This window comes from Ahaetulla prasina, chromosome 13, assembly GCF_028640845.1.
Source record: "Ahaetulla prasina isolate Xishuangbanna chromosome 13, ASM2864084v1, whole genome shotgun sequence".
NCBI classification, from domain to species: domain Eukaryota; kingdom Metazoa; phylum Chordata; class Lepidosauria; order Squamata; family Colubridae; genus Ahaetulla; species Ahaetulla prasina.
Genome location: NC_080551.1, coordinates 12411487 through 12431802, shown reverse-complemented (window position 1 = coordinate 12431802; position 20316 = coordinate 12411487).

Sequence of the window (20316 nt, the reverse complement as noted above, 5' to 3'; positions counted from 1 at the left end):
GATCAGTTTCCATTCATTATTCCTTGTCTGACCTTCAGGTGCCTTGGAAAATAGCTTGACCCAATCGGCAGCCCCTCAAATATTGGAAGACTGCTATCATGTCTCCCCTGGTCCTTCTCTTCACTAGACTAGCCATGCCAAGTTCCTTTAACCATTCTTCATATGTTTTAGTCTTCAGTCCCCGAATCATCCTGATTGTTCTTCTCTGCACTTTTTCTAGTCTCAACATCTTTTTTACAGTGTGGTAACCAAAGATAGCTCAAAGGAGAAGATATTCGCCTATCTTCTATTCCACAGACAAATAAATAACAATTGGGCTGTCAACAAAAGTTACTACAGGAAACTTTTAGCAGGAGTTTCAACCACTGGTAGTTTGGGTAGTTACAGGCTAATAGTAGTTCCATACATTCTTGGAAATCATTTTCTTGGTAGAAAGGAATAAAAGTGAGATTGTCTGTATTTTCTGCCCAAATTCTGTCTTTTCTTGGTACTGTGCCTGTTTATTTGGGTACTGTGTTCTGAGCAACAGACTTTAAGTTTATTAGCTATTATGGCTTCAGAATGTTGCTATTAAATAGGACACTGTGTTTTACTGCCAACCTTATTCATCTAATTCCAATTGGGGTTTGTACTAGAACCTTTAATTAATATCAATTACATAGACTGACCTGTATAATAGAAAACTAATACAAACTAGGAAAACCAGAAGAGAGCTTGAGAATCTGGTTATAACAAGCAAAAGAAATCAAATTGTCGCTAAGCAATTTTCAAAATAATCCAAGCTTACTTATACTTTTGCTGTTTTTTAGTTCCTACCTATGCCACTCATGAGCAATACATCCTTGACTTAAGAAAGGGGTGTAAATGTTTTTCTGGTTTATAAAGCCTTTCTTCCTTTGCAATTATGGGGAATATTTATGATTAAGCACAGAGCAGAGCCTTAATAGTAGAGATGTAAAGGCATATATTGGAGAGATTTGCATTCAGAGAGGAATATTTAGTATGGTAAAACAGGTTTGTATTAGAGCTGTCTTGTTAGGCTGGGTCATGCTAGCTTGCTCGTAAAGTCTTAAAGAAATCAGAGACTGGGATTGTTCCCATAGAGATTTGCCTGCCAACTCAGAAAATAGACATGCAAAAAGCAAGTCACATTAATGGAACAAAATAAGTTTCCAGGTTCTGTGTTGCTGATACTGGCTGGCTTCAAGCAGACCCTGGCACCTTTACATGGTGATCTCAAAAATATAACACATGGGGCTATGTTATTTCAGCCTCTTCCCAGTTAAAGAGCCGAGGTGGCGCAATGGTTAGAGTGCAGCAGTGCAGGCTTACTTCAGCTGACTGGTAACTGCAGTTCGGTAGTTCAAATCTCACTGGCTCAAGGTTGACTCAGCCTTCCATCCTTCCGAGGTGGATAAAATGAGGACCCAGATTGTTGGGGGCAATAGACCGACTCTGTAAACTGCTTAGAGAAGGCTGTCAAAGCACTATGAAGCGGTATATAAGTCTAAGTGCTATTGCTATTGCTAAATCTACCTGTCCCATCAGGATTGGCAAGAAAGGCAAGTTATGGTCACATCTATCAAATACCCAGGAAAAGTGTCTTCTCTGCTGTGGCATGTCCCCTGTGGAGCAGTATCCCCCTACATCTCAGATTGGCCCTAATCCTCTCGTACTTTAGAAAGACCCCGAAGACATAACTCTTCCGTCAAGCTTTGGGAGCCCAATAACGGCTGGGAGCTCTTACAATGGCTGTACTGAGCTGATGTAGAATGGATTCAGCTCCTGATCATGATTTTATATTTCCTAAATTGATCGTGGGCAATTTTTATATGCTTGCATATCGGCTTTTAACGTCTGTTTTATTGGTTTTCCTGCTGCGAGCCTCCCAGAGTTGCTTAGATGAGATGAGTGGCCATATGAATCAAAATCAATAACAACAATAATAATCTGGATAATGGATGTTGCAGTACCTGGAGACAGAATAGAAGGGGGGGGGAAGTAAAGATAGTACCAATAGTAATAGGCACCTCAGGTGCAACCCCAAAACGTTTAGAGTAACAGGAACACCGTCAGCAGTGACAAAATTACTAACAGCCAAAGCAGTGTCAATGGTTTGACTAGCGAACCCAAGAAAAGTAGACACTCTCAGGAACTTTGAAATCCCAAAAGCAAAACTTTATTGGAGACACCGTTTCGGTATTAAAGAATCAAAACCAACTCTGGTTTTCCCATGCAATGCGTGTATAGTTAAACAATAGCTTCTCTTTGTCCCCACCTTTGGTTTGTCACATTGTCCAATTACGGATCATCCTTTTGTTTTGAGAACTGTTCACTTTTCTGTTGGACACCTGCATCAGTGGCCTTGGTGGGTTCTTGGCTCTCACTGTCCATCTCTGACGTGACTGCACTCTCTATCCCTTTCTCTCCCCCCAGTTCTTTGGCAAGTTGAATAAGACCTAAGCCTTTCAAAAGTGTTTCAGCTCTGACCGTAAGTTTTACTTGGAACAGCTTACAACCTGTGATGACACCTTTAGCATCATCAAACAATATCTGCCTACCCCAGGTTTTTGGGAAGAACTCAATATGTAAATAAAAATGCCAAATCCAGTCTACACATCTAGTTGACTGTGCAATGAATCACAGTAATAGTGATAATTTAATTGGCATTGACAATATCACCGTCAGTCAATTGCGAAAAGCAAATTCACTTGGCGCAGCTCACATCATGTGGTAATACCTTGTGGTAATATCACAGAACAATTTCCTATCTCAGATCATTGGGAAGGACTTAATAGGTAGAAAAAAAATTCCAGATCTAATTTAAACATCTAGCTGACTGTGCCACCAACCATAATAGTTGAATCACAAACTGGAATAGTGGAATTGGAAGGCAGCGGTGGGCAACGGCTATCTTAGTTTTAAGAATTGATTAATTTCCTCAATGATTGGAGTGAATAAAGCAAATGTGTAGCTCAAGATCTAGAAATCTAGCATGGGTCAGAACCAGAAAGAAGAAGAAAGCCCAGTGAACTAGAAACTGGGCAGACTTTGCTCAAAAGGGGTTGGCATTGGACACAATTTGCATGCAGACCTGGAGCCCATTTTTGGAGGGCTCCGAAGCATCAGCACAATTGGTAAAATTAATCTTTTCCCTACCAATAGATACTCTGAAGTCAAAGTGAACAAAGCATAATGAAAACCCATCTTCATTCCTTCCATTAACATCATTACACCAAGGACTGTGACAGCCCTATACCACCCACCCACCCAAATATGGTGCTTCCAGTTGCCAAAAATACTTCTCACCCCTATTTTATTTCTAGCCACGAGGTCTCTGATGTTTATTTATTTTATTTATTTATTTGTCAAACACAACAATATATATATATAAGTATAAGCATGAAATAACCATACGAATTGGATACAACCAAAGGGAACATTAGGACAGGAACGGTAGGCACGCTGGTGCTTTATGCCCGCCCCTTACAGACCTCTGAAGAATGGGGTGAGGTCAACAGTAGATAGTTTTTAGTTAAAGCTTTGGGGATTTTGGGAAGAGACCACGGAGTCAGGTAGTGCATTCCAGGCATTAACAACTCTGTTACTGAAGTCATATTTTCTACAATCAAGATTGGAGCGGTTCACTTTAAATTTAAATCTATTGTGTGCTTAAAGTGAACTGCTCCAATCTTGATTGCAGAAAATATGACTTCAGTAACAGAGTTGTTAATGCCTGGAATGCACTACCTGACTCCGTGGTCTCTTCCCAAAATCCCTAAAGCTTTAACCTTAATTAATTATTAAATTAATTAATGATTAAACCCCCCCCTCCACAACACAGCATTGTGCATGCAATTTTTGAGCCAAAGATGATGCATTTTGGCAAAGTCCATGCATTATGATCATAGAATCTATGCTAGTGACTCCTGCCAGCTTGTTGCACAAATCTGAATGAAATCAGCAGCAGATTCCCTTGTTAAGACTTTATTTTTATTCTTAAAGATGCAGTATGTTTCCCAAATGAGCATAAGCCGACTATTTTAAAAAAAACAAACAAAGCAGAAGCTGCAAAGGTGATAAACCGTTTGCAATAAACTTGTTTCCAAAAAGGAGTAGGACAGAATGCTGCATTTAACTCCCATTTCTAAAAATCATTCTCAGAAAATGTCAAAGAGGATATTATGTCTAAAAGCTTATTATCTTAAAACGTTAATGTTTCCTTTCTGAGCTAAATGTATAAAATCCCATAATTTATATGTATGAATAACAGGCCTGCAAAACAAACATAGTAGTAAAGGTAAAGATTCCTCTTGCACATATGTGCTAGTTGTTCCCAACTCTAGGGGGTGGTGCTCATCTCCGTTTCAAAGCCGAAGAGCCAGTGCTGTCCGAAGACATCTCCGTAATCATGTGGTGGCATGACTAAATGCCAAAGGCACACGGAACGCTGTTAACTTCCCACCAAAGGTGGTCTCTATTTTTTTTACTTGCATTTTTACGTGCTTTCGAACTGCTAGGTTGGTGGAAGCTGGGACAAGTAACGGAAGGTCGCTCCGTTATGCGGTACTAGGGATTTGAACCGCTGAACTGCTGACCTTTCGATCAACAAGCTCAGTGTCTGAGCCACTGAGCCACTGTGTCCCTGCAAAAAAAACAACAACCCAGTACTAGTAGTCATAATAGTAGTAGCCGTAGTAGTAATAGTAGTTGTAGTAGATGACAACAAAAATAGGCATTGTTCTGGAGGGTTGGAGGAAGAGAAGGAAGACCTTATTTTAAGATTGTTTTATTGATGGGCTGTGAAACAAAAGGATTGTTAAACTTGAGAGAGCCAAAGTAGCTTTTTCATTCCTGATGACTCCTTTTTCCGCTGGCTAACAAAGGAACGCCGTTTGCTGAATCTGTCAGCAGAGGAAAAGCAGAATGAAAAATTCAAGAGCCGTTTTCCCAAATTGCCATCTACCCCACAAGACGCATTTGGCTTTGTCTTCTTAATGTGTTTCCAACGAGCTGCCTGGGTGTATGTTTTAAGAAGAGTGTAATCAGCTCTCTGTTGGGAATAGCCTCCACCAATATTTCAATGTCTGGGTTTTATGGAGCCCTCGGAGGCAGCGCAGAAGTGAGTTGGATTGGACTCCTGCAGAAACAACGATGAAGCGGGTGATTGAGAAGAGCTACGTTTCAGATGTCCCAGCGTTTAGCACGCTGCACTGGCCTCATGCTGAGGGACCTCAACCTAAACTCTCAATTGCACTGTTTTCCCAGGCCTCTTTGCAAAGAGTAAAAGTTTCATCCAAGACCTTTCAAAGGCAAAATATATGTTCAGTTGCTAAGCTACAACTTAAGTAGAGCTCTGGCGGCACAGTGGTTAGAATGTGGTATTGCAGGCTAACTCTGCACACTGCCAGTTGTTCAATTCTGACCGGCTCAGGGTTGACTCAGCCTTCCATCCTTCTGAGGTCAGTAAAATGAGGAGCCAGATTATTGGGGACAATATATCTGTAAATCCTTAGAGTGGGCTGTAAAGCACTATGAAGCAGTATATAAGTCTAAGCGCTATTGCTATTGCTAGCTTCTTCCACTGCACAATATTTTATGTTTTGGGATAATCTGTGGTTCAAATCATACTTACAAGTCTAGCATGCTGATAATGTTGAAGGACACCTTTTTTTGACAATGCTGAAGGGACATTTAAAGGATATTTCATTAAAATTCATGAGAGGAAGTTAAAAAGGAAACAGCCACTTTTGTGCGTTGTTGAGACAGGAGTTATAGCAGATTCCTCCTGTTCCTGGATTGTATACAGCTTATTAATAAACTTTGGCAATTGATGTTGGACCAGGAGTGGTATTCAGCAAGTTCCGACCAGTTCTGGAGAACCGGTAGTGGAAATTTTGGATAGTTTAGAGAACCGGTAAATATGGCTGGCCCCGCCCCCAACTATTATCTGCCTCCCAAGTCCCAGTTGATTGGGAGGAAATGGGGATTTTGCAGTTACCTTCCCCTGGAGTGGGGAGAGAATAGAGATTTTACAGTATCCTTCTCCTGCCATGCCCACCAAGCCACACCCACAGAACCAGTAGTAAAAAAATTTGAATCCCACCACTGTGTTGGATGCTGAAGTTGTCTTCATCCCTCCACATCTCCTTTTCCTTATATGATATACAGTATATCTTGATTATGAGCGACCGTGGTGCAGTGGTTAGAGTGCAGTACTGCAGGCTACTTCTGCTGTCTGCCAGCTGCCTGCAATATGGCAGTTCGAACCTCACCAGGCTCTGGGTTGACTCAGCCTTCCCTCCTTCCAAGGGGGGGTAAAATGAGGACCCAGATTGTTTGGCACAAGAGGCTGACTCTGCAAACCACTTAGAGGGGGCTGTAGAGCACTGGAAAGCAATATAGAAGTCTAAGCGCTATTGCTATTGTATTTAGTCAAACTTTTTCAATAATTGCGTTGTGCCCTTCTGAGAGGTTTGGGGACTGAACTGCAAGATATGAATGTTTTTAAGAAATATCCTTAAAGCAAAGGGCATTGCCCATCCTGGCATTCCTCCACACTTCTACCAAGGTAGCACAAGTTGTGAAAATGCACTACATTTTGGAAAAGTGAAGAGGAATAAATAAATTCTGGAAGTGACTCCAGAAAATGTTTTGCTGGAAAAGAATGCTTGGATTGATACTTTCTCTGGGAACTTGTGGAGCTTGCTGATTTTTTTTCAGGGAAAAATCGGTATTTCAAGCAACCCCCATGATTCTACAACAGTATGTGCTTATAACTCTAAAGCAGAATGACAAAATGATGCAAAGAGTGAGGCCAACAGACATCCAGTCCCGAAAATAGACCAGAACAGCAATTCGACGTTTATAAGGTTTTATCCTTGTTAAGTTAAAGTCATCTATCTTAGCCGAGCCTGCACTTAGGAACAAATCAGCCATTACCCATAAATATTGAAATTATAATTTGGCTTTTAGTGGAAACAAACACAAACATTTAACTTCAGGAAGTCCCGATCTTTCAGCAGAACATTTTAACTATGCCAACAAACAGCCATCATTCGCACATTCTGCTAAGTCTTCTTTGGCTTAATGGCTTGTTGAATAAACTACAACAACCAGTTGGATTTGCACAGCATGATAAGACATAAATCATACCTGACAAGATCCAAAAGCTGGATCTTATAAACTACGAAGCCCAAAGCTCAAACAAACCAAATGGTGATTCACAGTGACAAAGTAAAAGTAACAAATGGGCTTTTTGATTATTCAACCTTCCCAGGAGAAATGAAATAGTCAAACGCTGCAAATAATACTTAGATGCTGAACACTAACATAGAAATTATTTTCCAGTACCATTTTTGTCGACTTGAGAAATAAAAGCCTTTGTTGACATTTTTCCAAAATGAAAATTCAGGTGAATCTGAATACAGGTAGTTTTCAACTTTGTTGTTGTTGTTAGTTGCAAAGTTGTGTCTGACCCATCACGACCCCATGGACAATGTTCCTCCAGGCCTTCCTGTCCTCTACCATCCTCTGGAGTCCATTTAAGCTCACACCAACTGCTTCAGTGACTCCATCCAGCCGCCTTGTTTTCTATAATCTCATTCTTCTTTTGCCCTCACTCATTCTTGGCTAGGTGGCTCAGTGGCTAAGACACTGAGCTTGTCAATCAGAAAGGTCGGCAGTTCGAATCCCTAGTACAGGTCTCCTGCGTGAGCAGGGGGTTGGTCCAGATAACCTCCAAGGTCCCTTCCAACTCCGTTACTGTTCCCTGCACTAGGCTTACATTTTGACTTACAACAGTTCATTTAATGATTATTCCAAGTTACAACAGCACTGAAAAAAGGGAGTAATGACCATTTTTCACACTTATCACCAATGCAGCATCTCCATGGTTACGTGATCAAAATTCAGAAGCCAGGCAACTGACTCACATTTATGACGGTTGCAGTGTCTCAGGGTCATGTGATCCCCTTTGTGACCTTATGATCAGCAAAGTCAATGGGGAAGCCAGATTCACTTAACACTCATGTTACTAACCTAACAAGTGCAGTGATTCACTTAACAACTGTGGCAAGAAAGGTCGTAAAATGGGACAAATCTAACTTCACAAATGTCTCACTTAGCAAAAGAAATTTTGGACTCAACTGCAGTTGTAAGTTGAGAACTACCTGTATTTTTCCTTTAGAGAAACCAAATACCCTCCAATAATTCTAACATTTCTCAAAAATAATTCAAGGTACCCCTCTCTCAGCAAATAGAATAGAATAGAATAGAATAGAATAGTTGGAAGGGACCTTGGAGGTCTTCTAGTCCAACCCCCTGCTTAGGCAGGAAACCCTACATCACTTCAGACAAATGGTTATCCAAGATCTTCTTTAAAATTGCCAGTGTTGGAGCATTCACAACCTCTGGAGGCAAGTTGTTCCACTGATTAATTGTTCTCACTGTGAGGAAATTTCTCCTTAGTTCTAAGTTGCTTCTCTCCTTGATTAGTTTCTACCCATTGCTTCTTGTCCTTCCTTCAGGTGCTTTGGAGAATAGTTTGACCCCCTCTTCTTTGGGGCAGCCTCTGAGATATTGGAAGACTGCTATCATGTCTCCCCTAGTATTCTAAATAATCTCTGGAAAGGGTTCCTTCAGACTGAAACCTTTTAGTGCAACGCAAAGGAAGTCAGAATTTTATAAAAGCAATGGCATTCCCCTGAGAATTTCGTTGGCTGTCATATGAAGTAACAAAACTCAATGCGTTGATGGTAAATTAATCCTCCATTATGAAGAAACCCCACAACAAAGAAGGATAGCTCTTCAGCTGCTGAGAATCAAAATGATTAGGTCAATATCAGCTAAGAAACACAGGGGAGAAGAAATTTATCTATTTTACCACAAACAAGAAGGAGGAAAGTCATAGAACTATCTAACAGCCTATGCCAGAGTCTATTAAGGATAGGAAAAATATTTTGTACTGTTATGCTGGCAATATATCACTGGAGGTTTTTAAGAAGAGATAGAGCATCCACTTGTCTGAAATAGTAGAGGTTTCTCCAGCTTGAGCAGAAGGTTGGACCAGAAGACTTCTAAGGTTCCTTCCAACTCTGTTATGCTGCGTTATTCTGTTATCCATCCAGATAAGACTAGAGTTAGCATTGCTGGTCATTGTAAGAAGAACGACATGATAGCCTAGGGTAGCCAAAAATCAGGAACCTAGTAGTGCATTCTAGCTCACAAAAGCATGTGCTTTTTAATAGAACGTATAGTATGAAAAGATCTACCAGACTACTCCGTTCTTCTGTTCAGTTACTGGAGATCTTTATATTCCTTTGAGAAGGACCTTCTGATAGCAATAGCAGTTACACTTATGTACCATTTTACAGTGCTCTACAGCCCTCCCTAAGTGGTTTACAAAGTCAGCCTCTTGCCCCCAACAATCTGGGTCCTCATTTTACCCACCTCAGAAGGATGGAAGGCTGAGTCAACCTTGAGCCAGTGAGACTCGAACTGTCAAATTGCAGGCAGCCGGCAGGTAGCAGAAGTAGCCCGCAGTACTGCACTCTAACCACTGCCCTACCACGGCTCATAAGGATGCTTAATTTTTGGACCTTTAGAGATCTGGCTTTAGGGTTCTGGAATCAAATTCCTTCCTCTTTTTATCTGTGGAAAATTGACGAATTTACTTTGGCTTTAAAAACCTTTAACTTCATTTATTCCATTAGAGACCAGAGACTTTACCAAAGTTTTAATTTCATTAGGGATTATTTTTATTTCATTACAGGTCTAGTGTAGAATCGTGTTTCACCCTTTAGCCAAGAGTTCCAGTTTACTGATTATTTTAAGTTATCATGTTCTTGATTGGGAGAGGGAAAGGGAGAGGGAGAGATGGGGAGAGATTGGGAGATAGCGGGAGAAGGTGAGGGAGAGAGAATGGGAAACAGAGAGAGGGGGGGAAAGAGAGAGGGAGACGGGGGAGAGGGAAAGGGAAAGAAATGGAGAGAGGGAGAGATTGGGAGATAGAAGGAGAAGGTGAGGAGAGAGAGAGGGAGAGAGAGAGAGGGAAGAGAGGAGAGGAGAGGAGAGGGAAAGAAATGGAGAGAGAGGGGGAGAGATTGGGAGATAGAGGGAGTGAGGGGAGAGAGGGAGAGAGACGGAGAGAGACGGAGAGACGGAGAGACAGGGGGAAAGAGAGAGGGAGACGGGGGAGAGGGAAAGGGAAAGAAATGGAGAGAGAGAGGAGGGAGGGAGGGAGAGAGAGAGAGAGAACATTTTGTGTTATTTATGACTTTCCATGACTTCTTTTTAGGAGAAAGAGAGAGAGGAACCTGAAGGAACAGGTTGGGCTACAAACCCCGCCACGCTCAAACAACATCCTTTGATAGGAAAAGATAACCAAGACTAGGGCAATTTTTACTTTCTTCTTCATCCCGAGGAAGACAAGGCCCGAGATGTTCAGCCCCTGCTACCTGTCATGGCTTACACCAGTTTTGAAAACGCTGGTTGATCCACTGTCTAACCATGCCAATTTTCCTTTCCGTCTTTGGCTTTAGTGATGCCTTCAATACCTGAGCTCTCCCGACAGACATGCCACATCACTTCTGTCTTCTCATGTGAAAAGCCTTGTCTTCCTCTTTAAGGAGTTTGCCGCCTCACTGACTTTTATATTCAACAACAAAAAAAGCATTTTAGTCTTTGCCTCTGCTACTCCACTAAGTGGTATCTCACTGGACTGGCATTGAATGAGCTTTCTTTGCTTTGGCAGGCTCAGCTAAACTATTGTGACTTGGACTGAAATCCTCATTTTACAGCATATATATTTTATCTATTGCTGTTTGTTAATAAGCTCACTTCATTGTTTCTTAAATCCAAACTCATACATCCAAGGACAAGAGAGGTGGGTTTCAGTAGGTTCTGACCGGTTGTGGAGAACCGGTAGCAGAAATTTTGAGTAGTTTGGAGAACCGGTAGAAAAAATTCTGATTGGCCCCGCCCCCATCTATTCTCTGACTCCTGAGTCTCAGCTGATCAGGAGGAAATGGAGATTTTGCAGTAACTTTCCCGGGATTGGGGAGGGAATGAAGATTTTAAAGTATCCTTCCCCTGGAGTGGGGCGAGAATGGAGATTTTGCAGTATCCTTCCCCTGCCATGCCCACAAAGCCACGCCCACCAAGCCATGCCACGCCCACAAAGCCACACCCACAGAACCGGTAGTAAAAAAATTTGAAAACCACCACTGAAGGACACATGTGAAAAAAAGAAAATAACTTGATTTATTGGACTTGTTTCACTCCAGCATACTGTTAAGAAACTATTGCTATATTTGCATGATTTGGACTGGGCTTTGAAGCTAAACAGGACCATACCTAGTTAATAGTGAAATGGGAGATCATCAGCAAATATCAGAGTTCTAGGTTACACAGGAAAAGAAAAACCAAATTCCAGAAAGAAGCAAGAGGTATTTGCTTCTGGAACATCACTAAGAAAAGTATGTGGATATGTCCATGAAATTACCAGGAGCACATCTTTCCTTAAAGGAAATTTTGCTTTTGGTAAGGGAAGAATATACAATATAATAATGCAACATAAATTTAGACCAGGGGGTCATCAAAATCCATTTAGCCTACTCTGTAAAACATGGTTAAGGAACCAATGGCTTAGCATGTTTACCAATATGTCACACCCATCTCTGGCAATGACAGTAATAGTAATAGCACTTAGACTTGTATACTGCTTCACAGCACTTTGCAGCCCTCTCTAAGCAGTTTACAGAGGCAGCATATTGCCCCCAGCAGTCTGGGCCCTCATTTTACCGACCACACAAGGATGGAAGGCTGAGTGAACCTTGAGTCGGTCAGGATCGCACTGCTGGCAGACAACAGAGTTAGCCTGCAATACTGCATTCTAACCACTGTGCCACCACGGTTCTGTAATAATGTCTGCAGATAAGAGGAAATTGAATGCTGGTGGTGGTTGAAGCAGAAGACAATGGTGTTAATAGATATTAGCAGTGCCAACTGATAGCAACATCAGGAAGGAGGAGGAGGAGAAGCAGGAGAAGTACCAGGGCCTGAAGGAGGAGCTGGAGTGGATGTGGACAGTGAAGGCTGAAGTGGTCCCAGTGGTGGTAGGAGCACTCAGGGCTATGACTCCTAAGTTCGGAGAATGGCTCCAACAACATCAGTAATATCAACATGGAACAATATCAAAGTTCTCCATCTACAAGAGTGCAATGCTAGGAACAGCTAAGATATTGTTCAGAACCCTCAAACTCCCAGGCCTATGTCCCAAAGACATCATCTATCTCTTGTGACCAAAGCCCAAGTAGTGATTACTAAACATAATTCAGTCCTCAACAAAATTATTTTATTAAAATGGCTGAGAATTAATTCATTCTCAGCTTCATCCAAAACAAAATTCTTCACAACCAGTCCCTCAGCCTTATCACCAACCTTTGATGTCTTTTGCAACCTGCCAAAGGATTTTCTTGGCAAAACCCCCACAAAGTTCAAGAGACGCTGACAAGAAGCAATGGAATCAACCTTGCTTTTCTACAAAGAACCCAACAACTCGTTGCTGCTCTTTTAAGCCTTATGGGAGGGGCCAATCATCTTCTGGCCTTACTCCCAAGTCGTCCTTTTTGCTTCAGCTGCTCTTGCCTTCTGGCAGCTCTTCTCATGTGTGCACTAGGAACAGGCTCCTCCTGTTCCTCTGCCTCTCTGCTGTCTGCCTCTGGAGGCTCCGGAGTCCGTGCATTTCTCCCAGATGGCCCTGGCCCCATCTCTGCCTCTGATGCAGAGGCCTCATCCAGGCCTTCCCCTGACTCCAGGACTGCCCCATTGTCCTCCCCAGCCTCCTCACTGTCTGACTCAGTTGCCAGGTCCACAGGCCGCTGGCGGACCACAACACTATCTCCAATCTACAACACAGTCCTTTCAACAGTTCCAAGAAGGCTCCACACCAAGTTGCACCACTTAGGTGACCCTGATGACACAGATAAACCTTCAGGTGACCTTAACGACCCGCTAAAAGAATGCAAATGACCAGCTGTCTGCAAGGATTATAAATCCTTCCATTCCCCACCATTCGGTCAGAGCTGAAGAAGCTTCTTGGATGAGAAGCGAAATGTCTTCCAAAGAAAAACCGGAAAGTCCAGTTGCCTCTTGATAAAGCACCTTTGGACAACCATGACCTGGATGACTGAGAATCTCCATAGACACTCTCCATAGACAACCCTATGGTAGAGGACCCAAGACTGAGGAATATTTATTTATAAATAAAATATAGCCAACCTCAGCTATCCCATGATGTGCAAATATCATACCATCTGAGTTAATAAGATGGTGGAAAATTATCTGAAGTATTGGCATTATATGGTGCTGCCTCCTTTAACATGATTTTTAACTAATTAGGCTTTGCACAGGATTTCAAATGCAATTGCACAAAGACTCAATTTTCCATACAGCTGAGGATCTGACCTTTCAAGAGTAAGGAAAGAAAATTATTGTTAATTAACATGATTAATCATTTCCTGTTATTTCCAGTTAATTAGGGTTTTGTATATGTATATATATATATATATATATATATATATATATATATATATATATATATATATATATATATATATATATATATATATATATATATATATATATATATTAACCAAATGGATTGATGGATGGGTGGGGAATGGTGGGGAATACAAAATGACTATATTGATGTCACTGGCATTTCAGACCCACTACACCAAGCCATGGATTGCTGAATAAATCACAATTAGCTGCATTCAGACAAGCTAATAATGCTTAAACCATGTTTCCAAACTGCAATGGTTGAATTCATACCACAAACTAAATCCAAGGCAAACAAGCCACATTTTGAAGCAAGCTAAAGACTTTTTGCTGCTAAAGAGGCCCTGAAGGAAAGGATATCAATCCTATATATCTTCTATTGGTCTCCTTCTTATTTATTTATTTATTTATTTATTTATTTATTTATTTATTTATTTATTTATTTATTTATTTATTTGTCACAACAGTATATATAAGCATAAGCATGAAATAACTATGTGATATATAAGCATATATATAAGCATAAGTATGTAATAACTATACGAAATTGGATACAATCAAGGGAACATTAGGACAGGAACGGTAGGCACATTGGTGCACTTATGCACACCCCTTATAGACCTCTTAGGAATGGGGTGAGGTTAATAGTAGACAGTTTTTGGTTAAAGCTTTGGAGAGTTTGGGAAGAGACAATGGAGTCAGGTAGTGCATTCCAGGCATTGACAACTCTGCTACTGAAGTCATATTTTCTGCAATCAAGATTGGAGCAGTTCACATTAAGCTTAAATCTATTGTGGGCTCGTGTATTGTTGTGATTGAAGCTGAAGTAGTCTTCAACAGAAAGGACATTGTAATAGATGATTCTATGAGTTAAACTCAGGTCATGTCGAAGGCGGTGGAGTTCTAAATTTTCTAAACCCAGGATTTAAAGTCTGGTGGTATAAGGTATTTTATTGTAATCAGAGGAGTGGAGAACTCTTTTTGTAAAATATTTTTGGACATGCTCAATTGTATTAATGTCCGAAATGAGGTATGGGTTCCAGACAGGCGAGCTGTATTCAAGAATTGGTCTAGCAAATGTTTTGTATGCTCTGGTTAGTAGCGTAGTTTTTCTAGAGAAGAAGCTACACAAGATTAAGTTTACAACTCTTTAAAGCCTTTTTTGCGATGTAATTGCAGTGGGCTTTGGCACTTAGATCGTTTGATATGAAAACTCCAAGGTCTTTAACAGGGTGGGGGTCATCTACAAGGTAATGTCCATTGAGCTTGTATTTAGTGTTCAGATTCTTTTTTCTCCTTCTCCTCCTCCAACACAAATCTGATATGCCTCAAGATCTCAGGAGTGTTGTCTAGAGCTGATTTCAAAAAACTAGATTCTGTGGGAAGACATTGGAGATTTTATGGAGTTCCATTTGAAGAAAGACTGCATTTGTGCAGCACCAGCCATTAAAGATCTTGGACAGATACTTGCTGACTCCAAATTGTACTTATTTAGATCCTTATTTAAAAACTAAAAAGACTTTGGCCACCTGGAAAAAAAAATGTCTTACTTTCTACGGGGGACCAAACTTTGATATGACTAGTAAAACCACTTTCTTTATTTCAAAGGCCATTTCAAAGAGGACAGAATGTTTAGATCAGAATGGGGTTAACCGTAGAGCTGATGCCTTACTGTTTTCTTTATGTCTATTTGTGTTAGCTTTTGATATGGCCAAATGACTAAAACAATAAAGTTTGTGTTCCATGCTGTGGATGCCATTTTCCTCTGATGTCATAGCCAATCTAATTTAATCAAGGTAGCTGAATGTTTAAGATCATTTTACCTCTTGTATCTGATGAATTTTTCAATGGATTGATAAGGCCATCTAAAGTTAGCTCCTGGCTCAGTGCAGAAATCCAACTTAAAACACTTTTGACAAACAACTTTCCATCCTCTGATTATGCCCAGTGATTAAGAATAGTAAATTGGTTCCAGTGAAATCTGAATTGTCAGTTTCATTCAGATGGTTGATTCAATCAGATTGGACTATCCAAACTGATTTGAAAAACTGGGTTCACATTCAATGTTTCAATTTTTTTAAAAAAAAAATGCACATTTCATTCAAATAGATCATCTTAGAAAAAGAATTTGCAGGTTCAGTCAAATGGTATTGTAATTATTTACTGAATCATATCTACGCATACTGCCATTGATGGTCAGTGGAGCCTCTTAAATCATCTATCATCATCTAATCTGCTATCATGTTCCAATGACAGCAGTGTTCCAATATCTCAGGGGTTGCCACAAAGAAGAGGGAGTCGGGCTGTTCTCCAAAGCACCTGAGGGTAGAACAAGAAGCAATGGGTGGAAACTGATCAAGGAAAGAAGCAACTTAGAACTAAGGAGAAATTTCCTGACAGTTAGAACAATTAATCAGTGGAACAACTTGCCTGCAGAAGTTGTGAATGCTCCAACACTGGAAATTTTTAAGAAAATGTTGGATAACCATCTGACTGAGATGGTGTAGGGTTTCCTGCCTGGGCAGGGGGTTGGACTAGAAGGCCTCCAAGGTCCCTTCCAACTCTGTTGTTATATTATATATCTTTCTGAAATTATTTCAGATGAATTTATTAGGGAAGAAATAAACTTGATAACAATTTGTGAGATTCTGTATCCGAGAATAATAACAGTATTATATTAAGTATTTTTTGTAAACCAGCAATGGATGGATGGATGGATGGATGGATAGATTTCTTACTGGTTTTGCAGTGGGATTTTTTAAAAAAACAACTTTCTAACAGTATGGATTTTTGCAAGAGGCATGAAAATTCAACCTACTCCATCAGTTTTTCTAGAAGACTAACTCCATCAGGGTTTCCCTTCTATAGTAAGGAAGCAATCAAATACAATTACCACAATCCCAGATACTGAACTACAAAATGCACTTTGTTCATCATTTATTTTAACAAGTGTCACTTACTTTCAATTATTGATTGCCCTACTTAGTACACTCATAAAGGATCTCTAGCATACGGTGTTTAAAATAATGGATTCTGATAATATTTCCCTGAGTTATATTGAAACATTTGAGGACATCAGGGATATCTTTGGAAGATATAATTGAATCTATGGATTAGGCAAAGCAAGACAATTTGGGTCTCTTCACACATTGCATATTACCGGTACTTGTGCAAAATTAATTTAAAGCCTGTAGGCTGCAAATGTTTGTTTAGTATTCATTCACAAGATGCCAACAAAATTTTTCAACCCAGTATAAGATCCAAGAGATCCATGTGTTCCTCTGGAGGAAAAAAAAAAAAGAGGAATATTCCAAATTAAACATTTTTTTTTTAAAATTATGATTTATTTGTTTTTGTGCTCTTTGCAATCTTCTCAAAAATCTTACAGTTTTCACTGTCACGCAGCCCGTTTTGTATGCGAGGTAAGTGCAGGGTCCGCACGGAGGCTCTGGGAGGGTGAAAAATGGGCCTCCCGGAAGTACTAGAAGTTCGGAGTATTAGGCCTCCGGAGCCCAGGGAAGGCTATTTTCACCCTCCCAAGGCTCAAGAAAGGCCTCTGGAACCTGGGAAGGATGAAAACCAGACAGGTGGTGGCTCCGGGGCCTAGGTGAAGGGAGAACAGGTGGCGAGGGAAAGGGAAAAGGCAGAATAGAAATAATTTTTTTTCCCTACTGGGTTCTGTGGGCGTGGCTTGGTGGGGGTGAGTTGTGACTGAGTGGGCATGGCTGTGAGTGACATTGAGTTGGCCACGCCCACTCAGTTACAGGACACACCCACCCACCAAGCTACACCACAGAACAGGTAGCAAAAAAATTTAGATTTCACCCCTGGTGAAAACGCCCTCTCCACCATGGTGCAGAAGGCTGAGTAGGCCATGGCCCCGTGGCCATGCCCACCCAGCAACCAGGCAGAGAACCAGTTGCTAAAGTTTTTCAATTCCACCCCTGGCCACCCCTAATCCAAAACTATTGCCAAGAAAACTGCTGAACGTGTTACCCAAGTATCAGCCGACATTGCTTCTATCAACCCATCTTCTTCTTCAATCTATAAACAATGATCATGTTTCTCTTATAATGCTGAATTCCATTTTTTTTTTCCTTTGTGAAGGAGAGATTCTTCATTTTCTGCTTTTCCATCGCTCTGTTTTGCATTCTTTATAAGCACTTACAACACACAGCGTTGCATCATACTCAGCCAAAGAGACAATTAAAATAAAAATAATAAAATAAAACGTACTTCCTCTTGCAATATCTTTTTGCTGGAAAAAAAATAATAATAATAAAAAATAAAAGCATTGCTCTTAAAGTTCAGCTTTATCCCTGGTTTCACACCACTGGACCTGTCACTGGAATTAAACAGAGACGGTTAAAACTGATTGCTCCAAGGAGAGCGGGAAAGGACTGAACACAGCACTTTGAGATAAAATATCCTAGTAAAAACAGAATCTCATTTAAATTTTTATTTCTCATGAACTTGCAAAATAAAGACAGTCCAAGGCTAAGAAGAGAGAGGCGTGGGTGGGTGGTGGGGGGGGGGGAAGGGTGACCTTAATTTTGAATGATCTGTTTTCAGAGATCATGCTGAAGATAGCAAAAACAAAAATTGAAAGAAAAAAAATTAAAAAATGGAAAAAATCCAGCACTGAACACAAAATCCAACTTGTGATTTTGAAGGGAAAAAGACAAAGTCAGAATATCCAAACGAGCTGCAGAATGTTCACCATCACTGACATCTAGTGGACAAAATCATGAGTACTAAAGAGGACCCTTGGGTTTTTTGGGGGGTGGGGTCTGACCAATGCTGCAATATCCCCATTTTTAATTCTGCTTCCTCTCCCTCCTCCATTTAGGGGCATACCTTGCTAAGGATGCCAACTCAAACAAATTATGCATTGCTCGACGTCAAGTCAAATTCGAGAGAGACTGCTATTCCTGAGACATGGATATATGTTATTTTTCTGCTTCCAGGAAACGACTAGGGATTAAGAGCTTATTAGGAGAGAAAAATAACGACAACGTTAAATCAGCACCACACACAAAAAAATAATAATGATTGAATGCATAAAGCTTCAAGCCGGTGAGATATTAGAAACTCAGTCAACGTTCTCTGACAGCACACAATTGCTCTAACGGCGTCAAAAGTAGCTATTTTTAAGAATATCAGGTTCTCCGCTCCTCCTAGGAAGTGCCCGCTATTCCATAACTCTCCATTACATCATCCCAGGACATTAGCAATCAGTCTTATTTGGCCTTCCTAGTCACTAAAAGAGGGACACGGTGGCTCAGAGGCTAGGACGTTGAGCTTGTCGATCGAAAGGTCAGCAGCTCAGCAGTTCGAATCCCTAATGCTGTCGTGTAATGGGGTGAGCTCCCGTTACTTGTCCCAGCTTCTGCCAACCTAGCAGTTTCGAAAGCACGTAAAAATGCAAGTAGAAAAAATAGGGACCACCTTGGTGGGAAGATAACAGCGTTCCGTGCGCCTTTGGTGTTGAGTCATGCTGGCCACATGACCACGGAGACGTCTTCGGACAGTGCTGGCTCTTCGGCTTTGAAACGGAGATGAGCACCGCCCCCTAGAGTTGGCAATGACTAGCACGTATGTGCGAGGGGAACCTTTACCTTTTACCTTTAGTCACTAAAAAAAAATAAATCCTTAAAAAATATGTTTGTTTATTTGAACATATTATATAGCCATCCATCTCATGACTGGGAATAAAACAGATGAGTTCTGTTCTGCCAGGGTTTGACAGAGAGAGTTGAGTCACAGAGAGTCTTGCTTTAAAACAAAAACAAAACCGTCGCTCTTTCTCAGCAGCTTTTTTTCCTTGGAGGTCTAGAAAGGCAAATGACGTGAAAGAACTGATTTGCCTTAGTTTTCTGGATCAAATCAATTTGAGCCAGTGTTTGATTGCCTCCGTTTGGAGCAGGGGTGAAATGCTCCCAGTTTGGACCGGATCGCCCAATCCGGTAGCGATCTTGACTGGTGAGCCAAGAGCAATTTTGGCTTGCAGTATGAGGCTCCGCCCACCCGCCCGGCTGTCATTACTTCCTGGTTTTAACCAGGAAGTAATGTGTTTTGTACCCTCTGCGCACACGCAGAAAGGTTTTGCACATGCGCAGAGGGTGTGTGCATCCATGTGACGCACACGGGGCATGTTTTACTTCTGAACTGGTAAGGAAGGTAAGTAGATTTCACCCCTGGTTTGGAGCTAAAACTAACCCTCAATTAACCATTTTCTGTTTGTTCCTGCAGTTTACTAGTTCCACACTTAACGATCACTTAATAATTATGTGAGTTGGGGGAACAGAACTACAGATTGTATGTAGTAAGTATTTTAGCTGAAATCTGCTTCTCGGCTGTTTTCAACCGTGAAGGCTCCCAAAGGCCAGATAGTTCTGACCATGCATGAGTTAGGTACTTTGCAACAGCCTTATAAGACAGAATTTGAAGTCTTCGGGTACCCAGATTATTTTGGGAATTCCTCTTAATTAATAACAGCTAGCAGAGTTGTTGGCATTCTAGGTTGATGATGTTCAACAACATCTGGTATACTTCTTGCAGTTGGTGTAATAGTTTTTTTTTTTATTAAACACACATATGATGAATGATTGTAACTATGATTATGACCTATGATATATTACTTGCGGTTTATATGTACACTGGAGACAATTCCTGGTGTGTCACACTTGGCTAATAAAGAATTTAATTCAACTCAACTCAACTCAACTCAATACATTCCAATACATTCCATTC